The sequence below is a fragment of the Arachis ipaensis genome, chromosome B01, assembly GCF_000816755.2.
Source record: "Arachis ipaensis cultivar K30076 chromosome B01, Araip1.1, whole genome shotgun sequence".
Taxonomy (NCBI): domain Eukaryota; kingdom Viridiplantae; phylum Streptophyta; class Magnoliopsida; order Fabales; family Fabaceae; genus Arachis; species Arachis ipaensis.
This window is the reverse complement of record NC_029785.2, coordinates 31,082,205-31,104,703: the sequence shown is the minus strand read 5'-3', so window position 1 is coordinate 31,104,703 and position 22,499 is coordinate 31,082,205.

Here is a 22,499-nt window from a genome sequence, read left to right as displayed (position 1 = left end):
AGCTACTACAGCAGTTATTGGACTTAGTGGAGGCAAGAGGATTTTGAGTTCATCATACCATTACTCTGATGTTACCGAAAAGCTTTCATTTGGCACTGATTTTGAATCCACACACTATCAGATTATTCCAACAAAGTAAAGCATGGATATGAAATATGCAAGTAGATTGACATCTTTTTTATAAATATTAATTACTATTTTGTTATGACAATTATTGTTAGACAAGAATTTTATTATTTTGTTGAGAATTATTGATGAACATATATTTGAAATACTAATTGAACTTTTTAATATCTATTTTAATTATAATTTTATTATTTGTTATTTTGTATCTAGGTTGCATATCCAAAAGAAAAGGAAATACTTTAAAGGGTTGCATATTCAAAACTAATAGGCAACACTTCAAAGGATTGCAAATTCCAACTTATAAGCAACACGTAAAAGAGTTGCATTTTATTGCAAATAGGCAACACTTTTTAGTAGTGATCAAAATACGAGAGAAAAGACAACACTGCAAAAGTGTTGTCTCAAACACACCTTTAAAGTGTTGTTGTTTTTCAACCAAAGGCAACACTTACCAAGTGTTGTTCTCAAAAGCGTTGCTTTTGAAACAAAAAAGTGATGCCTTGATCTAAGGCAACGGCTGCTTATGCAACGCCACCAAAAAACGTTGCCTTAGGTCTAAAAGTGTTGCCATAGATCAAAAGCAACCTTTTGTCAGCCTTTAAGCAACACTTTTTAAATGTTGCCTCAACCTAAAAATGTTGTAGTGGAACCGGTGCATTGCCGGTTAGTTTGTGGGTATTTAAAATCCGGCACCAAGACCACTCTTCATCTCTTCTCATGAACAATTAGATCAAAGAATTAGCAATTGCTCAAGTTAAGAGAGATTGAATTTTCAAGGGATTGGAATTCAATCACTTATAATTTTCCTAGAGATCAATGATTGTATGATTGAAGTGGAGATGAGAATTGTTGATTCTGAGAATGTAACCTCTCTTGATCCGAATGTTTATTTTATTCTTAGTTCTTGTTGTTTACTTTATGGTCATTTACATTTCTGCACTTTATTTCCTAGTACTTTACATTTCCAGTCATTTACTTTGTTGCACTTTACTTTCCAGCACTTTATATTTATGTCATTTACTTTCTTGTTCTTCATTGCTTTTATTTAATTTCCCATCATTTAAATTTATTACTGTTTGATCATCACCCAATTATGACCGTCTAACTAGAGTAATCAATTAACTATTGCTTGCTTAATCCGTTAATCCTCGTGGGATCGACACCCACTCACTATGAGTTTATTACTTGATACGATCTGGTGCACTTGCCGATAGTTCTAGAGAATATTGAATTGTAAATGTCTGTATTAGTTATTATTCTCACGAGGATTAATAGATCAAGGAACTTTAATCCATTGGCTATTCTAGTTAAACAAATCAATTTAAATGAGATTTAATCAAAACAATAACATATAACAAAATAACTTGGCTATGAAGTAAATGACTGAAATTAAAGAGTAAGAAAATAAACAAACGGGAATTAAGGAGCGAAAAAGTAAATGACTGAATTATAATTAAATAATAGTAATAATTGAACTAAGAACATAAGCAAGAATTAGATCTATGTAGTAGAATTGAAATTCAGTGTAAATTGGCAACAAAATTGGAAATTAAGAAGATTATATGATGGAAAACATTGAGGATTAGAGATGTTAACTCCTCTGGAATGTTAGATCTCAACTCTATCTCAATCATGCAATTATTATTCTTTGGCAAATCTTAAGTGAGTGAATTCCAATGTCTTGGTAATTCAATCTCCCTTAACTTGATCAATTGCCAATGTCTTGATCTAATTGCTCATGAGAAGAGATGAAGATTTGTCTCTGATTTTGAGCCACACAACTCTTAAGATATGAATTTAGTTGATTAAATGTCACATATCAAATCTAAATTGAGAATCAAAAGAATTGAGAGAGAGGATTTTCAGGCTTAGTCTCATGAATCAACCTTTCAGTGAGTCATGAAACCCAACAGTGGGCGCTTGAGGTGCCACATTGGTACCCAAGATTGATGCCTCTGGAGTGTAATATGCATGGGCACTTGAGGCATGAAATTGGGTGCTTGAAGTGCCAAGTTGGTGTCTAAGTTTGATGCCTCTTGAGTGTGATATGCATGGGCGCTTGAGGCACCAATGATGGGTTACAATTGTTGCGCCTAGAGGGTGTCATGAAGGTGGGTGTTGGAGGCGTGAAATTGGGCGCTTGAGGCACTGCTTTGTTCCAAAGTTGTTGCATGCTTCCTTGCACATCGAAGGCGCCCTCAAATGTAGGCGCTTCACTAAAATTGGCGCTTGAGGTGCTTGATAGAGGATAAATATCGGTCTAAAATTTCTCAATAGAATTTCGTTGCAAGCATAGTCCAAAGAAACAATTAATCCTCAATCAAAGTTTAAAAGGTTGTCACAATACAAATTAATAACCGGGAGTATTAATCCCGAGTCGTTTTCCCTAGGAATTGCAATCAAGTGCTCAATTATTGGCTATGAAGAGGTGTTTTTGGAATTTTGAATAATAGACAAGAAATGTAAATAACAAGAAATTAAATGGCAATTAACTAACAAAGGAAAGGGAAACTCAAATGGTAGAAAGGTCTTGGCAAGGGTTGATGGTTAAGGTTCACCATCCTTCTTACTGATGCGTGAGCATCTTTCCTATCTTTTCCTAGGAAATTTGCATTTAAATTGTTGAGTTTAATCAAGAATTAATGATTTTCTATCCACTATGAATGCTACTTTGAGTTGTATGCAATTCTGTGTATTTCAGGTAGCATTCAGATAGATTTGATGGAGTTTCTGTAGAAAAAGAGAAGAAAGTGAATGATGTTGTTAATTCTGACCTTCCTGCACTCCAACAAGAATAACTTAAGCCAGAGAGGTCCAATTGACGTGATTTTAGTGGCATTAGAAAGCTAACATCTAGAACTTTCCAATGATATATAATAGTTCACACTTCTTCTCCAGTACACTCGGCCTCAACGATGCCAAACTTCAGATTCTCCATGTTTGGCACCAGGAAGTGCTACAACTCCTATTGCTTTCGGCCTCAGTGAAGCCAAACTTGAGATACCTCAAGTTTGGAATCACATTCAAGACTCCAAGGAATACATACGGGATTGATAGATGAAGCCAAACTTGAGAAATCTCAAGTTTGACGCCAGCTAAGAAGAATTGGAGAACGCATACTGACTTGCTGAGGCCAAACATGATATTACTCAAGTTTGGCGCCAACAAAGAAACCTCCAAGGATTGCATGCGGTTTAGCTAAATCCAAACTTGAGGTCACTCAAGTTTGGTGTCAGCAAGGATATTTTGAAGGATTGCTTTCGGTTTGTTTGAAGCCAAACTTGAGGTTACTCAAGTTTGGCGCCACCCTTAAAGAATCCAATGGTCCCCACTCGTCCCACGATGCACAGCACGTGAAGGCTTTATAAATTTGTAATTAAACTTTATTTTATTTAAAATTAGGAAAAGATATTATTTAGTTTTAGGAGATATATTTTGACATTAATTAGGATTAGATATAAAAGGGAAAAGAATCAGCCCTTCGGGCTCTTCTCTTCTCTTACCTCATTCTGTAATTTACAGTTTTTTTCGGAATCCTAGTTTTCTCTCTGAACCATGAGCAACTAAACCTCCATTGTTAAGGTTATGAGCTCTTTCTATTGTATGGATTGATACTATTATTTTTCTATTTTAATTCATGTATTGATTTCTATTTCAAGAATTGTTTTTGTTCTTTATCTTATGAATTTGGGCGGAACGGAAGTATGACCCTTGTTCTAATTGAGTTCTTGTATAACATGGAAAAGCTCTTTACTTGAACAACAGCTTGAAAATAATTTCTCCTAAATTTCTAATTATCTAGACTTAACGTGATTCGTGACATATAATCCTCTTATATTTGACTAATTAGGGTTTTCGTGGCATATAACTAGAATTGAACTTCACCCTCTAATTGGAATTAAGTGACCAAGGAATTAGCGGTTGATGAAGGTTAGAGGAGACTAAAAAGGTCTAAAGAATTAGGGTTTAGTCACATATAGTTTGCCATGAATTGAATCTTGCATGATTAAAATAGTTAATAAGAAAAGTCAATTCGGAAGATAGATATCTCTGAAAGCTTAACTATTTTCTCATATATTCTTTACACTAATTTACTGTTGCTTTCTAATTCTCTGAATTTACCGTTTAATGTTATTGAGCTCCCAAACACCATTTTCTGTTTGTCTGACTAAGTAAATCACTCAACCATCGTTGCTTAATCCATCAATCCTCGTTTGATCGAGCCTCACTCACCTGAGGTATTACTTGGTACAACCCGGTGTACTTACCGGTTAGTTTGTGGGTTATAAATTCTGCATCAAGTTTTTGGCATTGTTGCCGAGGATTGACTATGATTGACAAATATTAGTTGTTTGATTGCTTAGATTAGGCATTTTAGTTTAATTCTATTTAATTCTTGCTTACAAATCTAAATACAAATGAGCAACCTAGAAGAGTGCTTGGCTCATACACTGCTCCTAATGCAGATCTTTATGGAAAAAGTATTGTGGTGCCTCCCATAACTGCAAACAATTTTAAACTGAAGCCACAGCTGGTCACTCTTGTGTAACAAAATTGCCAGTATCATGGACTTCTGCATGAAGACCCAAATCAGTTTATTTCTAATTTCCTACAAATTTGTGATACTGTGAAGACTAACGAAGTGAATCCTGAGGTATACAAACTCATGCTCTTCTCATTTGCTGTGAGGGATAGAACAAAGCTGTGGTTAGATTCTCAACCCAAGAAGAGTCTAGATACTTGGGATAAGGTGGTCATCTAAGGGTGGAGGTCCAGACATTCAGATAGAAAGATGGTGAGACCCTTTTATGAAGCCTAGGAGAGATACAAGCTACTAACCAGGCAATGCCCTCCGGACATGTTTTATGAATGGACTCAACTGGATATCTTTTACGAGGGCTTATGTGAAATGTCCAAAATGTGTTTAGATAATTCTGTAGGTAGTTCATTGCACATGAAGAAGTCACCAGAGGAGGCTACTAAGCTTATTGAGTTGGTTGCTAACAACCAATATCTCTACTCATCTAACAAGAACCCTGTGAACTCTGGAATCCTCAGAAGAAAGGCGTTTTAGAAGTAGAGGCTTTGGATGCTCTTCTTGCTCAGAACAAAATTTTATCTCAGCAGATGAATTTAATTACTCAACAATTGAGCGGGATGCAAGTTTTAGCTATTAATACTCAGACTGCCCTTCAAAAGGCTCCTTATGACATGACCGGTAGCTTCATTCAAGGTGAGATTTATGATTATGCTCAATTTCCTTCTGAACAGGTCAACTATATAGGGAATGCTCCTGGAAACCCCAATAATGATCCATATGCCAAGACCTATAATCATGGGTTGAAAAATCACCCAAATTTAGGGTGGAGAGAGCAACCTCAGAGGATACAGAATTTTAATAATAATTCTCAGGACAGTTTCTATCAGAATAATTTCAATAACCGCTAGTTTCAGTCTCATCAACAACAACCACCTCAGCACAAATTCTTAACCCCAGAAGAATAATGATTTGGAAGCATTACTGAATAGTTTTATGCAGAAAACTAGAGCTTCCATTAGAAACTTGGAGGTGCAAGTAGGCCAGTTGAGCAAGCAAATACCTGAGAGGCTTCCAAGTACATTTCCTGGTGATACAGTAGTGAATCTAAGAGAGGAATGCAAGGCTATCACCTTGATAAGTGGACAAGTGGCAAGTACAAAAGCACAAGTTACTGAGGAGCCAGTTGAAAAAGAAGCTCCAGAGCAGACTGAAGACACAGTAGTACACGCCCCTCCTAGGCGTGTAGATAACCCCTTCCCAGTCTCTCTTGACACTCATCCTACATTGCCTAAAGCTCCTGAGTACAAGCCCAAGATGCCATATCCTCAGAGATTTTAAAAGGAGGCCAAGGACAAGCAGTTTTCAAAGATCTTGGAAGTTTTTAGAAAGTTACAAATCAATATTCCTTTTGCTGAGGTTTTGGAGCAAATGCCTCTATATGTTAAATTCATGAAGGAATTATTGTCAAAGAATCCGTTAAAGGAAGATGAGAAGTGGTCCTTACTAAGGAATGTAGTACCATCATTCAGAATTACTTGCCAAGGAAGATGCCAGATCCAGGGAGCTTTCAAATTCTATGTACCATTGGGAACACAACCTTTGAGAAAGTGTCATGTGATCTGGGTGCAAGCATCAATTTAATGCCCTTGTCTACGATGAAAAAGTTGCAAATCGAAGAGGCACAACCCACAAGGATAGCATTACAGATGGCAGACAAATCTATAAAGCCTGCATATGGATTAGTGGAGAATATCTTGGTCAAAGTGGGTAAGTTCTTCCTCCCAGCAGATTTTGTGATTCTTGACACAGGGGTGGATGAGAATACCTCTATAATTCTAGGAAGACCATTCCTAGCCATTGGAAGAGCTCTAATTGATGTGGAAGAAGGTAAATTAGTGCTTAGAGGGCAACATGAGCAACTGGTCTTTCATGTCTTCAAAGATATACATTTAGTAGGTAAAGAAGAGAGGTGCGTGCAGACTGAGCTTACTAATCCAAACCTTCAAGAACCCCCTGATGATGCACAATAGAATCTACAGCTCAAACCTCCTTTGGTGACAATCAATAAAATTCCTCCTGACATCAAACCTAAGTTTGGTGTCGGGAATGCATCATCCACCAAGGAGGAGGTTACCAAAAAGAAGAAAATACCAAGGGATGGAGAAACAAAAAGATTCCCACTGAAGACTTCTTCCCAAAGAATGAAGGTGGTATTCATTGCATGTCCAATCCTGCCTCATACAGTGAACAAGATCCTGTCTCTTGAGCATATAGAGTTGATCAATAGGAGCACAGGGAAGAAGTTCACAGTGAGGAATGAAGAACTGAGCCCCTATGATAGTATCTTGTAATTTCAAGCTCAGTTTATTAATTTTTTATATTATTTTATTTACTTATATTTTTCTCTTATTGATAATTTTATAGTTTTCCTTTGTTTCACATGTATTTTGGTCATGCAGAGTGATTAGAATAGGAACAGGAGCAATTAAAAGGAATTTTTGACACCCTGGAGTTTTTCTTTGCTTGGGGACAAGCAAACTTTTAAGTTTGGTGTTGTAGAGTGTGCTCTCTGTTTAGCTTATCATCAGTGGCACTATGGGGAGATGAATGTTCTTCATGGAGGAGCACAGACGGAGGAATGAGACAGCCACCAGCATAACTGAGGTGGTTGAGTTCCTTTCATTCTATTTCCCCTTTTGTTCTTATTTTGTTGTCTTCTGTTTTCTATTGCTTTGATTGCCTACATGATCTTTAGTACTTTCAGTTCTTAGATTTAGTTTCATTCTGTTATTTGCTTTTAGTTCAAAAAAAATTGTCTCATGTACCACTCACTGAGCTTGAATCTAAAAAGAAAATAAAAGAAGTGATGTATTGCATGAGAAATTGAGTTTATATTTAAGAGTAGTCCTATTTACTTAAATGTGGTGGTATTATTTGTGATTCTGAATGCATGACATGAACCGTGCATATTTGAATTTGAATCAAGGGATGTTGATGTATAAGGAATAGGAATCTAGAAAACTATTATGAATTCTATGAAGTTAGTGAAAGCTTAATCCTTGAAGCAAAAGAAACAGCAAAAGAAAAATAAAAAAGCAAGGTCCAAAGCTCTGAGTATCAATGACTAGGGAGGTAAGACATGATTAAAATCTCAAAGAGTTGTTTCCCTATTCATATGCTTGTGGTGTTTTGTGTCAAGTAATCCTTGAGACAGAACACTAAGAGTCGAGATCAAGTGCATTTAGTAGAGTATGCCTAAGGCTTTGAGCACCACTGCCTGGGAGTAACTGAAAGAAAAATCAGAACTTTAAGAGAGTCTCCTAATTAAGTGCTTGTGGTGTTTTTGTGTTAAGTGAATCTTGAGACAAAATATTTAAAGTCACAACTGGGCTCAAGGTGCAAACCACCAAAGAAAAGAGAATTAAAGGAAATTTGTTGTATTCAAGGATTACACTGAAGTATAAAGGATTAGAGAATTCATAATATTATCCGGATTCTAACTCTGAATGACGATGACATTCCTCTGATTCAAAAAAGAGTGAGATGCCAAAACTATTCAGTGTTGCAATAGTGATGAGCGGATATTTTATACGCTTTTTGGCATCACTTTCATATAGTTTTTAGTGTGTTTTATTTAGTATTTATTGAGTTTTTATAGCTTTTAGTGTTAAAATGAGATTTTTGGATTCTACTATGAGTTTTTGTGTTTTTGGACAATTTTAGGTATTTTTTGGCTGAAATTGAGGAGCTGGAGTAGAAGTCTGATTCAGAGACAGAGAAAGCACTACAGATGCTGTACAAATCTGACCTACCTGCATTCAGAAGATCTTTTCTGGAGCTACAGAAGTTCAAATGGAGCGCTCTTAACGGCTATTGAAAGCTGATTTCTAGATCATTCCAGCAATATATAATAGTCTATACCTTTTTTCGGATTAGAAGTTCCAAAACTGGCGTTCAATGCCAGCTTCCTGCCCCCTTCCAGGCGTCCAGCGCCCAAAGAGTAGAGACCAATGTACAAACGCCAAATGAGGACCCCCTAGCTAGCGTTCCACGCCCAAGAGACCTCATAACATGTGGATCTCATCAAAGCTCAGTCCAAACACTCACCAAGTGGACCCCAGAAGTAGATTTTAGCACTAGATAGACTGTTTTACCCTTACTAGTCATCTGTTTAGTATTTAATGTGTATTTTACATAATCATTGAGGGAGGATACCACCATTCAGCATTATTCACGTTATCCGTTGTATTTTCTTAATAGTATGAGTTTCTAAACCTCCTAGGTTGAGGGGAGGAGCCCTGTTGAGTCCTATGAATTAATAAAAGTATTACTGTTTCTCTTCGATCCGTGTTTGATTAATTCAAAGATATATATTCGATCTTCATCGTGGTGAATAGGATGATCTGACAAATTAGCTCTGTTCATCACATTAAGATGAACATGCTTGACAAATAGCCACGTCTACTTGGGTTCAGAATGCGTCTTTCACCTGACAAGGACGAACCAACAGCAATGTTTATACATCTCTTAGACGGCTAATCCACGACTTCATTGGGGACTTCTCGAGACATCAGTTTAGCCAATTTTCACAGAGATTAGGGTCTCTGTGGTAGAGGCTAGAACCCAAGGTGCAGCATTCTCTGATCAGAAAGATCTGACCTTGTTTGTGGCGTTCTGAGTAGGATCATTAAGGAGAATGAACTGTACGAGCTTCACCCTCAATCAGAATGGATCCGCACTAAACCTGGGTTCAGATCTGGAGGAGTACTAGCAGCTGCTCAAACCAGTGTCAATCACATACAGCCTGCCATTGAAGAAATCACTCACAAGCAAAGAGAGAAGTAATACCAGAGTTAATTTAGAAAGATAAAGCAACTCTAATCCTTAACTCTATTCCTATCATAGATTCCATTTTAGTATTCTTTCCACACATTACTCTTACAACTCCATATATGACATAAAATCAACAACCTTCTGATCTGCCTGACTAAGACCTGCAAGATAACCATAGCTTGCTTCAAACTATAATCCTGGTCGGATCGATCCTGACTCACTCAGGTATTATTTGGACGACCCAGTACACTTGCTAGTACTGCTGTACGAGAGTGTGGGGATTCGTACACACCAAATAGATAAACCCCATTTCAAGAAGAGACATTAGCCTAATTGAACTCTCAGTCCTCATTCAAATTCACATCTTAATCATGTATTAGTTTTGGTTGCTTGAGGACAAGCAATAATTCAAGTTTGGTGATGTGAAGCGTAAGCATCTTTTCTATCTTTTCCTAGTGAATTTGCAATCAAATTGTTGAGTTTAATCAAGAATTAAACATCTTCTAGCCACTATGAATGCTACTTCGAGTTGTGTGCAATTCTGTTATTTCAAGTAGCATTCAGATAGATTTGATGGAGTTTCTGTAGAAAAAGAGAAGAAAGTGAATGATGCTGTCAACTCTGACCTCCCTGCACTCCAACAAGAATAACTTGAGCTACAAAGGTCCAATTGATGTGATTTTAGTGGCATTAGAAAGCTAACATTCAGATCTTTCCAACTATGTGTAATAGTGCACACTTCTTCTCTAGCACACTCGGCCTCAACGGCGTCAAACATGGGATTCTCCAAGTTTGGCGCCAGGAAGTGCTACAACTCCCATTGCTTTCGGCCTCAGTGAAGCCAAACTTGAGATACCTCAAGTTTGGTGCCATATTCAAGACTCTAAGTAATGCATACGGTCTTGATGAAGCCAAACTTGCATTCTCCAAGTTTGGCTTGAGATGAGCGGATAATTTATACCCTTTTTGGCATTGTTTTTACATAGTTTTTAGCATGTTTTAATTACTTTTTATTATATTTTTATTAGTTTTTATTCAAAAATCATATTTCTAGACTTTACTATGAGTTTGTGTATTTTTCTATGATTTTAGGTATTTTTAGGCTGAAATTGAGTGACCTGAGCAAAAATCTTATTTAGAGGCTGAAAAAGGACTGCAGATACTGTTGGATTCTGACCTCCCTGCACTCGCAGTGGATTTTCTGAAGCTACAGAAGCCCAATTGGCGCACTCTCAATTGCGTTGGAAATTAGACATCCTGGGCTTTCCTGCAATATATAATAGTCCATACTTTGTCCGAGATTTGATGGCCTAAACTGACGTTCAAAGACAGCCTAAAACATCTTGGCGTAAAACGCCCAAACTGGCACCAGAATTGGAGTTAAACGCCCAAACTGGAACCAAAGCTGGCCTCATGGCCATGCTTAGACCTTTTTTACTTATGTATTTTCTACGGTGGAGTTTCTACACCCCATAGATTAAGGTGTGGAGCTCTGCTGTTATTCATGAATTAATACAAGTACTATTGTTTTTCTATTCAATTCACGCCTACTTCTTCTCTAAGATATTCACTTGCACTTCAACCTGATGAATGTGATGACCCGTGACACTCATCATCATTCTCACTTATGAACGCGTGCCTGACAACCACTTCCGTTCTATCTGCAATAGCTTGAGTGTATATCTCTTGGCCTCCTAGTTCACGACGCATGGTGGCCTCTCCTAACAATAGAGCATTCTATTCCGTGAGATCAGAGTCTTCGTGGTATAGGCTAAAACCATTGGCAGCATTCCTGAGATCCGGAAAGTCTGAACCTTGCCTGTGGTATTCCGAGTAGGATCTGGAAAGGGATGGCTGTGACGAGCTTCAAACCTGCCAATGTGGGGCACAAGTGACAGTGTGCAAAAGGACAATGGTCCTATTCCGACGCTTGCGGGAACCGACAGATGATTAGCCGTGCGGTGACAGCGCATATGGATTTGTTTTCATCCGAGAGGATCATACAGCTTGCCATGGAAGGAGGTAACGCATGGTTGGAAGAAGACAATAGGAAAGCAGAGGTTCAGAAGCAACAAAGCTTCTCCAGATGCTTATCTGAAATTCCTACCAATGAATTACATAAGTAACTTTATCTTATTTTATTTTTTATTTATATTTTAATTTTCAAAACCTCATAACCATTTGAATATGCCTGACTGAGATTTACAAGGATGACCATAGCTTGCTTCAAGCCGACAATCTCCGTGAGATCGACCCTTACTCACGTAAGGTTTATTACTTGGACGACCCAGTGCACTTGCTGGTTAGTTGTGCGGAGTTGTGAAAAAGAGTTGAGATTAAGATTGTGCGTACCAAGTTTTTGGCGCCATTGTTAGAGATCACAATTTTGTGCACCAAGTTTTTGGCGCCGTTACCGGGGATTGTTCGAGTTTGGACAACTGACGGTTCATCTTGTTGCTCAGATTAGGTAACTTTATTTTAATTTTAAGCTTTTTATTTTCGAAAAAAAATTCAAAAAAAAGTAATATATAATTTATATTTGTTCTTCAGAATTTTTAAGAACGAATTCTAGAGTTTCAGATGATATGTGAAGCCTGGCTAGCTGTCAAGCCATGTCTAAATTCTTTTGGACCGAGGTTTTCACTTATCATTGCAGGAGCTTTTTGATTTCTATCAATTTGGCCGTTGTATGTAATGCTCTGCTGAAGCTTGGCTGGCCATTGGCCATGTCTAATCTTTTGGACCGAAGCTTTCACAAAAAGCTTGGCTGGCTATTAAGTCATGTCTAAAATTTTGGACCGAAGCTTTAGACTAACATTGCATGATTCCTAGAATTCATATTAAGAATTTTGAAATTTTTATTTTCTTTTTCCAAAATAATTTTTGAAAATTTCAAAAAAAATTAATAAAATCATAAAAACCAAAAATTTTGTGTTTCTTGTTTGAGTCTTGTGTCAAATTTTAAGTTTGCTGTCAATTGCATCTTTTTAATCTTTCTTCAAAAGTTTTCGAAAATCCATGCATTGAGTTTTGTTCTTTATTGATCTTCAAGTTGTTCTTGATGATTTTTCTTATTTGATCTTTAAATTTTTCTTGTTTGTATCTTTTCTTTTTTTTTATATTCATTCTTGAATTATTAGTGTCTATAGAATAAAAATTTTTAAGTTTGGTGTCTTGCATATTTTTCTTTTCTTAAAAAATTTTTCAAAAATAAGTTCTTGATGTTCATCTTGATCTTCAAAGTGTTTTTGGTGTTCATGTTGACATTCAAAGTGTTCTTGCATACATTTTTGTTTTGATCTTGAATTTTTATGTTTTGCATCATTTAGTTGTTTTTCTCTTTCCTCATTAATTTCTAAAATCAAAAAAATATCCTTCCCTTTATTTTGCTCATAAATTTTGAAATTTTGAATTGATTTAGTCAAAAATTTTTAAAATTTAGTTGTTTCTTGTTAGTCAAGTCAAAATTTCAAATTAAAAATTCTATCTTTTTCAAATCCTTTTCAAAAATCAAATCTTTTTTATTTTTTTTTATTATTTTCGAAAATTCTCAAATTCAATTTTCAAAATTTTTTTATTAATTTTGTTTCATATTTTCAAAATTAATACTAACATTTAATGTTTAGATTCAAAAATTTTCAAGTTGTTACTTGCCTATTCAGAAAGGATCAATCTTTAAATTCTAAAATCATATCTTTCAGTTTCTTATTAGTCAAGTAACCAACTTTAATTTTCAAAAATCAAATCTTTTTAATTTCCTTTTCAAATCTTTTTCAAAATAAAATTTCAATCATATATTTTTCAAAATCAATTTCAAAATCTTTTCTAACTTCTTATCTTTTCAAAATTGATTTTCAAATCTTTTTCAATTAACCACTTAACTTTTTGTTTGATTTTAAAAGTTTACTATTTTAATCATATCTTTTTCAAAACCACCTAACTACTTTTCTCTCTCCAATTATCGAAAATCACTAACCACTTTTTCAAAAATCGTTTTGATTAATTAATTTATTTAGTTTTCAAATTTTATTTTATTTCTTCCCTTAATTTTTGAATACTAACCAATAATTAAAATAAAAACAAAAATATTTTCCTTTTATTTTAATTTAAATTTCAAATTCTCTCTCTCTCATCTCTTTCTATTTATTTATTTATTTACTAACACTTCTCTTCTTCTTATATTTCGAACCCTCCCTCCCTCTCTGTGTTCGAATTCTTCATCTTCTCTCTTCTTCATTCTACTCTTCTATTCTCCCACTCACATAAAGGAATCTCTATACTGTGACATAGAGGATTCCTATTCTTTCCTCTTCTCTTCTTTTTCATATGAGCAGGAGCAAGGATAAAAATATTCTTGTTGAAGCTGATCCAGAACCTGAAAGGACTCTAAAGAGGAAGCTAAGAGAGGCTAAAGCACAACACTCTGGAGAGGACCTGATAGAATTTTTCGAAAAAGAAGAAGAGATGGCCAAACCCAACAACAATGGTGGAGATGCAAGGAAGATGCTTGGTGACTTTATTGCACCCTCTTCTGACTTCTGTGGAAGGAGCATCTCAATTCCTGCAATTGGAGCAAACAACTTTGAGCTTAAGCCTCAATTAGTTTCTCTGATGCAGCAGAATTGCAAGTTTCATGGACTTCCATTGGAAGATCCTCATCAATTTTTAGCTGAATTCTTGCAAATCTGTAACACTGTTAAGACCAATGGGGTTAATCCTGAGGTCTACAGACTTATGCTTTTTTCCTTTGCTGTAAGAGACAGAGCTAGGACATGGTTGGACTCACAACCTAAAGATAGCCTGGACTCTTGGGGAAAGTTGGTCAATGCTTTCTTGGCCAAATTTTTTCCACCTCAAAAATTGAGTAAGCTTAGAGTGGAAGTCTAAACCTTCAGACAAAAGGAAGGTGAATCCCTCTATGAAGCTTGGGAAAGACACAAGCAATTGATCAGAAGGTGTCCTTCTGACATGTTTTCTGAATGGAGCATCATATGTATATTCTATGATGGTCTGTCTGAATTGTCCAAGATGTCATTGGACCACTCTGCTGGAGGATCTCTTCATCTGAAGAAGATGCCTGCAGAAGCCCAGGAACTCATTGAAATAGTTGCAAATAACCAGTTCATGTACACTTCTGAAAGGAATCCTGTAAATAATGGGACAATTCAGAAGAAAGGAGTTCTTGAGATTGATACTCTGAATGCCATATTGGCTAAGAACAAAATATTGACTCAGCAAGTCAATATGATTAAAAACTTTTTCAAAATTATTAAAAGCTTTTTCAAAATTATTTTTCTTTTCTTTGTTTGATCTTTGATTTTATTTGAATCTTTCAGTTTTTGTTTTCTTCTTCCTGAACCTTTTTCAAGAAATATTTGTCTTTTCTCTGTTTGAGTCTTTGTTTGTGTTCTTGGTTTGAGTCTTGAGTCTTATTTTAATTTTTAGTTTCTTCTTCAAATTTTTGAAAAAATCAAAAACCTTTTTCAAAAATATTTTTATTTTCCCTCTTTAATCTTTGTTTTTAGTTTGAGTCTTTTGTGTTTGTTCTTGTTGAGTGATGAGCGGATATTTTATACACTTTCCGACATGGTTTTCATATACTTTTTAGTAGTTTTTATTTAGTTTTTATTAAGTTTTTCTAGGTTTTAGTGTTAAAATCACATTTTTAGATTCTACTATGAGTTTTGTGTTTTTGGGCAATTTTATATATTTTCTGGCTAAAATAGAGGAGCTGAAGCAGAAGTCTGAGTCAGAGATAGAGAAATCACTGCAGATGCTGTCTAGATCTAACCTGCTTGCATTCGGAAGATTTTTTCTTGAACTACAGAAGTCGAAATGGAGCTCTCTCAATGGCTATGGAAAGCTGACTTCCAGAGTTTTCCAGCAATATATAATAGTCCCTACCTTACTTCAGATTAGAAAGCCCAAAATTAGTGTCCAACGCCAGCTTCCTGCCCCCTTCCAGGAGTCCAGCGCCCAAATAGCAGAGCCCAACGTCCAAAGGCCCAGAGAGGACCCCCTAGCTGGTGTTCCACGCCCAAGGAGCCTCATAGCACGTGGATCCCATCAAAGCTCAGCCCAAACACTCACCAAGTGGGCCCCAGAAGTGGATTTTAGCACTAAAAAGACTGTTTTACCCTTAGTAGTCATTTGTTTAGTATTTAAGGGACTAGATTCATGTTATTTGTACACTTTGACCACCATTCTGCCATATTTTCGTTTTTCCATTGTTTTTACTTTCAGTATGAGTTTCTAAACCTCCTAGCTTGAGGGGAGGAGCCCTGCTGAGTCGTATGAATTAATAAAAGTATTACTATTTCTTCTTCGATCCGTGTTTGCTCTATCTCAAAGATGTATATTCCTTCTTCATCAATATGAATGCGTTGAACAGGCATAAGGTTATCACATACTACATGGGTTTAGAGTGCGTCTTTCATCGGACAACGATGAACCACTAGCTTGAATATACGTCTCTCAGACGGCAAATCGACGACTTCGTTGGGGACTTCTTGAGACATCAGTTCAGCCGATTTCCAGGGAAATTATGGTCTCTGTGGTAGAGGCTAGAACCCAAAGATGAAGCATTATCTGATCCGGAAGATCCAACCTTGTCTATGGCATTTTGAGTAGGATCATTAAGGAAAATGGCCTGCAGGAACTTCACCCTCAAGTAGAGATGGATCCACACTGAACCTGGGGTTCAGATCTGGAGGAGTATTTGCAGCTGCTCAAACCAGTGTCAATCACATACAGCCTGACATTGAAGAAGAGCATTCACAAGCAAAGAAGACAGTAGTACCAGAGTTACTTCAGAAAGACAAAGCAACTCCGACTCTCAACTCTAATCATATCACTTATTCCTTTCACACTTTCATGATACTTCATCCAACTCCATATACTTAATTCAACAACCTTCTGATCTACCTGACTAAGACCTGCAAGATTACCATAGCTTGCTTCAAACCACAATCCTCATGGGATCGACCCTGACTCGCTTAGGTATTACTTGGACAACCCAATGCACTTGCTGGTACAGCTGTACGAAAGTGTGGGGATTCGTGCACCAAATTTTTGACGCCGTTGCCGGAGATTGTTGAGTTTAGACAAACTGTTGGATTTTCTTGCTCCCTAGATCAAGTAAATTATTTTATTTTTATTGAGTCTTTTATTTTTGTTTTCTTCTTCTTCAATTTTCGAAAAATTCTAAAAAACTTTTTCAAAAATATTTTTCTTTTCTTTGTTTAATTTTTGTGTTCTTGGTTTGAGTCTTTGAGTCTTTAATTTTTATTTTTATTTTTATTTTCTTCATCTCTATTTTTTTCGAAAATCCTAAAAAGTTTTCAAAGGTTTTAAATTTCTTGCTCAATTGGTTGTGGCATTGGCTTATGTTCTTGATAACTGTTGTTCCCCCAAAATTTTCGAAAAACAAGGGTGCTAGATCTAAAAATTTTAAATCTTGTGTCTTTTTTGTGTTTTTGTCTTTCATCATAAAATTTAAAAAATAAAAAATATCTTTTTCAACTAATTTCTAACCAATATTTTCGAATATTAACTTAAAAATTCTGATTTCAATTTTAAAATTTTATCTTATCATATCTTAGTTGTCAAGTTTTCAAAAAATAATTCTTTTCAAAAATAAAAATCATATCTTTTTCAAAATTCAAAAATCTTATCTTTTCTTTTTCAAATTTCAATTTACAAAATCATATCTTTTTCAAAATCAAATTTTAAAATCTTATCTTTTTAGTTTCTTATCTTATCTTTTCTAACTTCCAATTTTAAAATTCAATCTTTTTCAAAATATTTTAAATTTCTATCTTATCTTTTTCTAATTTCAAATTTTAATTTCAAATCTTTTCTTATCTTCCCTTTTATTTTTATTTTAATTAAAAATATTTTCTTAATTAATATCTTATCTCCTTTCTCTTATTTTTCAAAACCTCGTAACTAACTCATCTCTTCCTTAATTTTCGAAAAAATATCGCTTTCTTCTCTCTCTTCTTTTCTCAAAACCACCTAACTAACTCTCCTCTACCTTAATTTTTGAAAATACTTCTTCTTCTTCTCTCTCTTCTTTTTCAAAATCACCTAACTAACTCCCTTCTCTCTCAATTTTTTAAAATTAATTCTCCCTCTCTCAATTCTATTTTCGAAAATTTAACATTTAAATTTTAAATCATTTTTAAATTAATTGACTTATTTTAAAAAATTAATTAGATAAATAAATAAAAATAAAAATATTTTAATTCTTATTTACTTTTTCTATTTAAACTTTTTTACTCCTATCCCCTATTGTCACAGTATTCTTGTTCTCTTTCATCCTCCATTTTCACTTCTATAATCTTCTTCTTTCTTCACATCTCACAGGGAGTCCTCTATTCTTTGACATAGAGCTCCCAATTTTCTTCTCTCTTGTTTTCTTTTTCCTGTTTATGTATGCAGGAACGCTGAAGTCACTATAAATCCAAAAGGGAATATTCAAATTAGGAGACCTCAAAGTTTGTATTTATTTAATATTCCTATTGACCCAGATGACTTTAAGGTCAACATAGACCAGATCATGCTATTATGGCAAAAGTGCCAGTTTTATGGACACCCACAGGAAGACCCCAGTAAGTTCATCTCTGACTTTCTGCAATTTTGTGACACTGTAGAGGTTAATGCAGTGAACTCTAAAGCCCCCAAACTAAAACTCTTCCCATTTCCTCTGAATGTTCATGCAAATGAATGGTGGCATATGGAACACAGAGGAAATGTGAACACTTGGGATGAGGTTGTTAACAATTTCATGAACAAGTTCTCTCCCTCACAGAAACTAGCAAAGCTAGTGACAGATGTCCAGACCTTCAGACAGAAGGAGAGCGAGTCTCTTCGTGATGCTTGGGAGAGGTACAAGCTAATGTTCAGAAATTGCCCCCCCATATGTTGTCTGGATGGGGCAAGACGATCATCTTCTATGAAGCTATCTTTGAGATGGCTAGAGAAATAATAGATCACTTTGCAGGTGATTCTCTAGACCTTATAGAGACACATGGAGACGTAGATGAGCTCACTGAGATAGCTGCCAACAACCAGCACTTATACTCTTGTGAGGAGACCCCAGCTAGGATAGAAGTTCTAGACATGGAGACCTTAAAAGAAGGTGGGACAGTAGTATTCACCAAGGAGGCCAAACCTCAAGAGCATACTACTGAGGGACTTAAGGCAATCAAGGATCCTAAGACTGCCATTGAGCACGCCCTTGCAGAGGTGAGAGATCCTCAAGAGCTACCTTTCCTTGGCGTGCAGAAAGAACTGGAAGATGAGCAGTTGGCTCATTCCCCAGCAGCCCTAAAGGAACTGTAAGTCAATATCTCTTTTACAGAGGTATTTGAAAAGAAGAACCTAAGGAGAGATGGAATAAAGATACTTACTAAGAAGTACAGTATCCTAATTCAGCATGAGCTGCCAAGGAAGATGCCAAATCCAAGGAGCTTTTAGATCCTATAGACTACTGGAAAGATCATTTTTGACAAAGCCCTATATGATCTTGGCTTAAGTTTAAAACTGATACCTTCCACTGAGGTAGAGGCCGAGTCTAGAGAGACTGGGAAGGTATTGAACACCAGTGGTGCGCAGAAATCGTGACGGTTCCATTCCTTGGTAACGGTGCTGAAAACTTTATACGCACGTTCATAATCTTAATTCTTTGTCACAACTTCGCACAACTGACCAGCAAGTGCACTGGGTCGTCCAAGTAATAAACCTTACGTGAGTAAGGGTCGATCCCACGGAGATTGTCTGCTTGAAGCAAGCTATGGTCACCTTGTAAATCTCAGTCAGGCAGATTCAAATGGATATAGAGTTTTAATAATTAAAAGATAAATAAAACATAACTAGGATAGAGATACTTATGTAATTCATTAGTGAGAATTTCAGATAAGCGTATAGAGATGCTTTCGTTCCTCTAAACCTCTGCTTTCCTGCTGTCTTCATCCAACCATTCCTACCCCTTTCCATGGCAAGCTTTATGTAGGGCATCACCATTGTCAATGGCTACATCCCATCCTCTCTGTGAAAATGGTCCAATGCGTTGTCACTGCATGGCTAATCATCTGTCGGTTCTCGATCATACTGGAATAGGATTTACTATCCTTTTGTGTCTGTCACTACGCCCAGCACTCGCGAGTTTGAAGCTCGTCACAGCCATCCCTTCCCAGATCCTACTCGAAATACCACAGACAAGGTTTAGACTTTCCGGATCTCAGGAATGGCCATCCATGGGTTCTAACTTATACCATGAAGATTCTAATATCTCGAACTCGGTCCCCTGTATTAGATATCTAAGAGATACTCATTATAGCTTGTTTACATGTAGAACGAAAGTGTTTGTCAGGCACGCGTTCATAAGTGAGAATGATGATGAGCGTCACATAATCATCACATTCATCATGTTCTTGGGTGCGAGTGGATATCTTAGAGAAGGAATAAGCTTGAATTGAATAGAAAAACAGTAGTACTTTGTATTAATTCATGAGGAACAGCAGAGCTCCACACCTTAATCTATGGTGTGTAGAAACTCTACCGTTGAAAATATATAAGTGATGGAGGTCCAGGCAAGGCTGAATGCCAGCCCCCATAAAGGTCTAAGATAGCATAAAACTGATCAAAGATGATCCGAAGATAGTAAAAAGTCCTATTTATACTAAACTAGTTACTAGGGTTTACAGAAATGAGTAAATGATGCAGTAATCCACCTCTGGGGCCCACTTGGTGTGTGCTTGGGCTGAGTATTGAGCTTTACACGTGTAGAGGCTTCTCTTGGAGTTGAACGCTAGTTTGTAACCTGTTTCTGGTGTTTAACTCCACTTTGCAACCTGTTTCTGGCGTTTAACTCTAGAATGCAGCATGGAACTGGCGTTGAACGCCAGTTTGCATCGTCTAAACTCGAGCAAAGTATGGACTATTATATATTGCTTGAAAGCCCTGGATGTCTACTTTCCAACGCAGTTGAGAGTGCACCATTTGGAGTTTTGTAGATCTAGAAAATCCTCTTTGAGTGCAGGGAGGTCAGAATCCAGCAGCATCTGCAGTCCTTCTTCAACCTCTGAATCTGATTTTTGCTCAAGTCCCTCAATTTCAGCCAGAAAATACCTGAAATCATAGAAAAACACACAAACTCATAGTAAAGTCCAGAAATGTCAATTTTAATTAAAAACTAATAAAAATATTCTAAAAACTAACTAAATCATACTAAAAACTATATAAAAACAATGCCAAAAAGCGTATAAATTATCCGCTCATCACAACACCAAACTTAAATTGTTGCTTATCCCCAAGAAATTGAAAATCAAATAGGATAAAAAGAAGAGAATATACTATAGATTCCAAAATATCAATGAAACTTAGCTCCAATCAGATGAGTGGGACTTGTAGCTTTTTGCCTCTTGAATAGTTTTGGCATCTCGCTTTATCCATTGAAGTTCAGAATGATTGGCATCTATAGGAACTCAAAGTTCAGATAGTGTTATTGATTCTCCTAGTTCAGTATGTTGATTCTTGAACACAGCTACTTTATGAGTCTTGGCCGTGGCCCTAAGCACTCTGTTTTCCAGTATTACCACCGGATACATAAATGCCACAGACACATAACTGGATGAACCTTTTTAGATTGTGACTCACCTTTGCTAAAGTCCCCAATTAGAGGTGTCCAGGGTTCTTAAGCACACTCTTTTTTTGCTTTGGACCTTGACTTTAACCGCTCAGTCTCAAGTTTTCACTTGACACCTTCACGCCACAAGCACATGGTTAGGGACAGCTTGGTTTAGCCGCTTAGGCCAGGATTTTATTCCATTAGGCCCTCCTATCCACTGATGCTCAAAGCCTTGCATCCTTTTTATTTACCCTTGCCTTTTGGTTTTAAGGGCTATTGGCTTTTTGCTCTTGCCTTTTGGTTTAAAGAGCTTTTGGCTTTTTTCTGCTTGCTTTTTCTTTTTCTTTCTCTTTTTTTTTCGCTATTTTTATTTTTTTATTTTTTTCTGCAAGCTTTTGTATTCACTGCTTTTTCTTGCTTCAACAATCATTTTTATGATTTTTCAGATTATCAAATAACAATTCTCCTTGTCATCATTCTTTCAAGAGCCAACATATTTAACATTCATAAACAACAACTTCGAAAGACATATGCACTGTTCAAGCATACATTCAGAAAACAAAAAGCATTGCCACCACATCAAAATAATTAAACTAGTTTCAAGGATGAATTCGAAACCATGTACTTCTTGTTCTTTTGTTTTTAGAACAGTTTTCATTTAAGAGAGGTAATGGATTCATATTCATAACTTTAAGGCATAGACACTTAGACACTAATGATCATATAGTAAAGACATAAACATAATTAAACATGAAGCATGGAAACCGAAAACAGAAAATAAATAGACAAGGAGATTAAGGAATGAGTCCACCTTAGTGACGGTGGCGTCTTCCTCTTCTTGAAGAACCAATGGTGCTCTTGAGCTCCTCTATGTCTATTCCTTGTCTTTGATGCTCCTCCCTCATAGCTCTTTGATCTTCTCTAATTTCATGGAGGATGATGGAATGCTCTTGGTGCTCCACCCTTAGTTGTCCCATATTGGAACTTAATTCTCCTAGGGAGGTGTTGATTTGCTCCCAATAGTTTTGTGGAGGAAAGTTGATGAGCGGATATTTTATACGCTTTTTGGGGATAATTTCATATAGTTTAGAGTATGTTTTAGTTAGTTTTTAGTCTATTTCTAGTAGTTTTTAGGAAAAATTCATATTTCTGGGGTTTAGAGTCTTTTATTATTTATCCCTTGTTAAAATACTTTTAACTTATAGCTCAGTTATTTAGAACGTGGTGTTTATGTTCATGATAATTGGCTATCATATTTTTTAAAAAACCTTTTTCAAAAATAATTTTTCTATTAAATCCTGTGCCAAACTTTAAGTTTGGTGTTTTCAAAAATAATCTTTCTTAAAATTTCATCCTAAGGTCCCATAA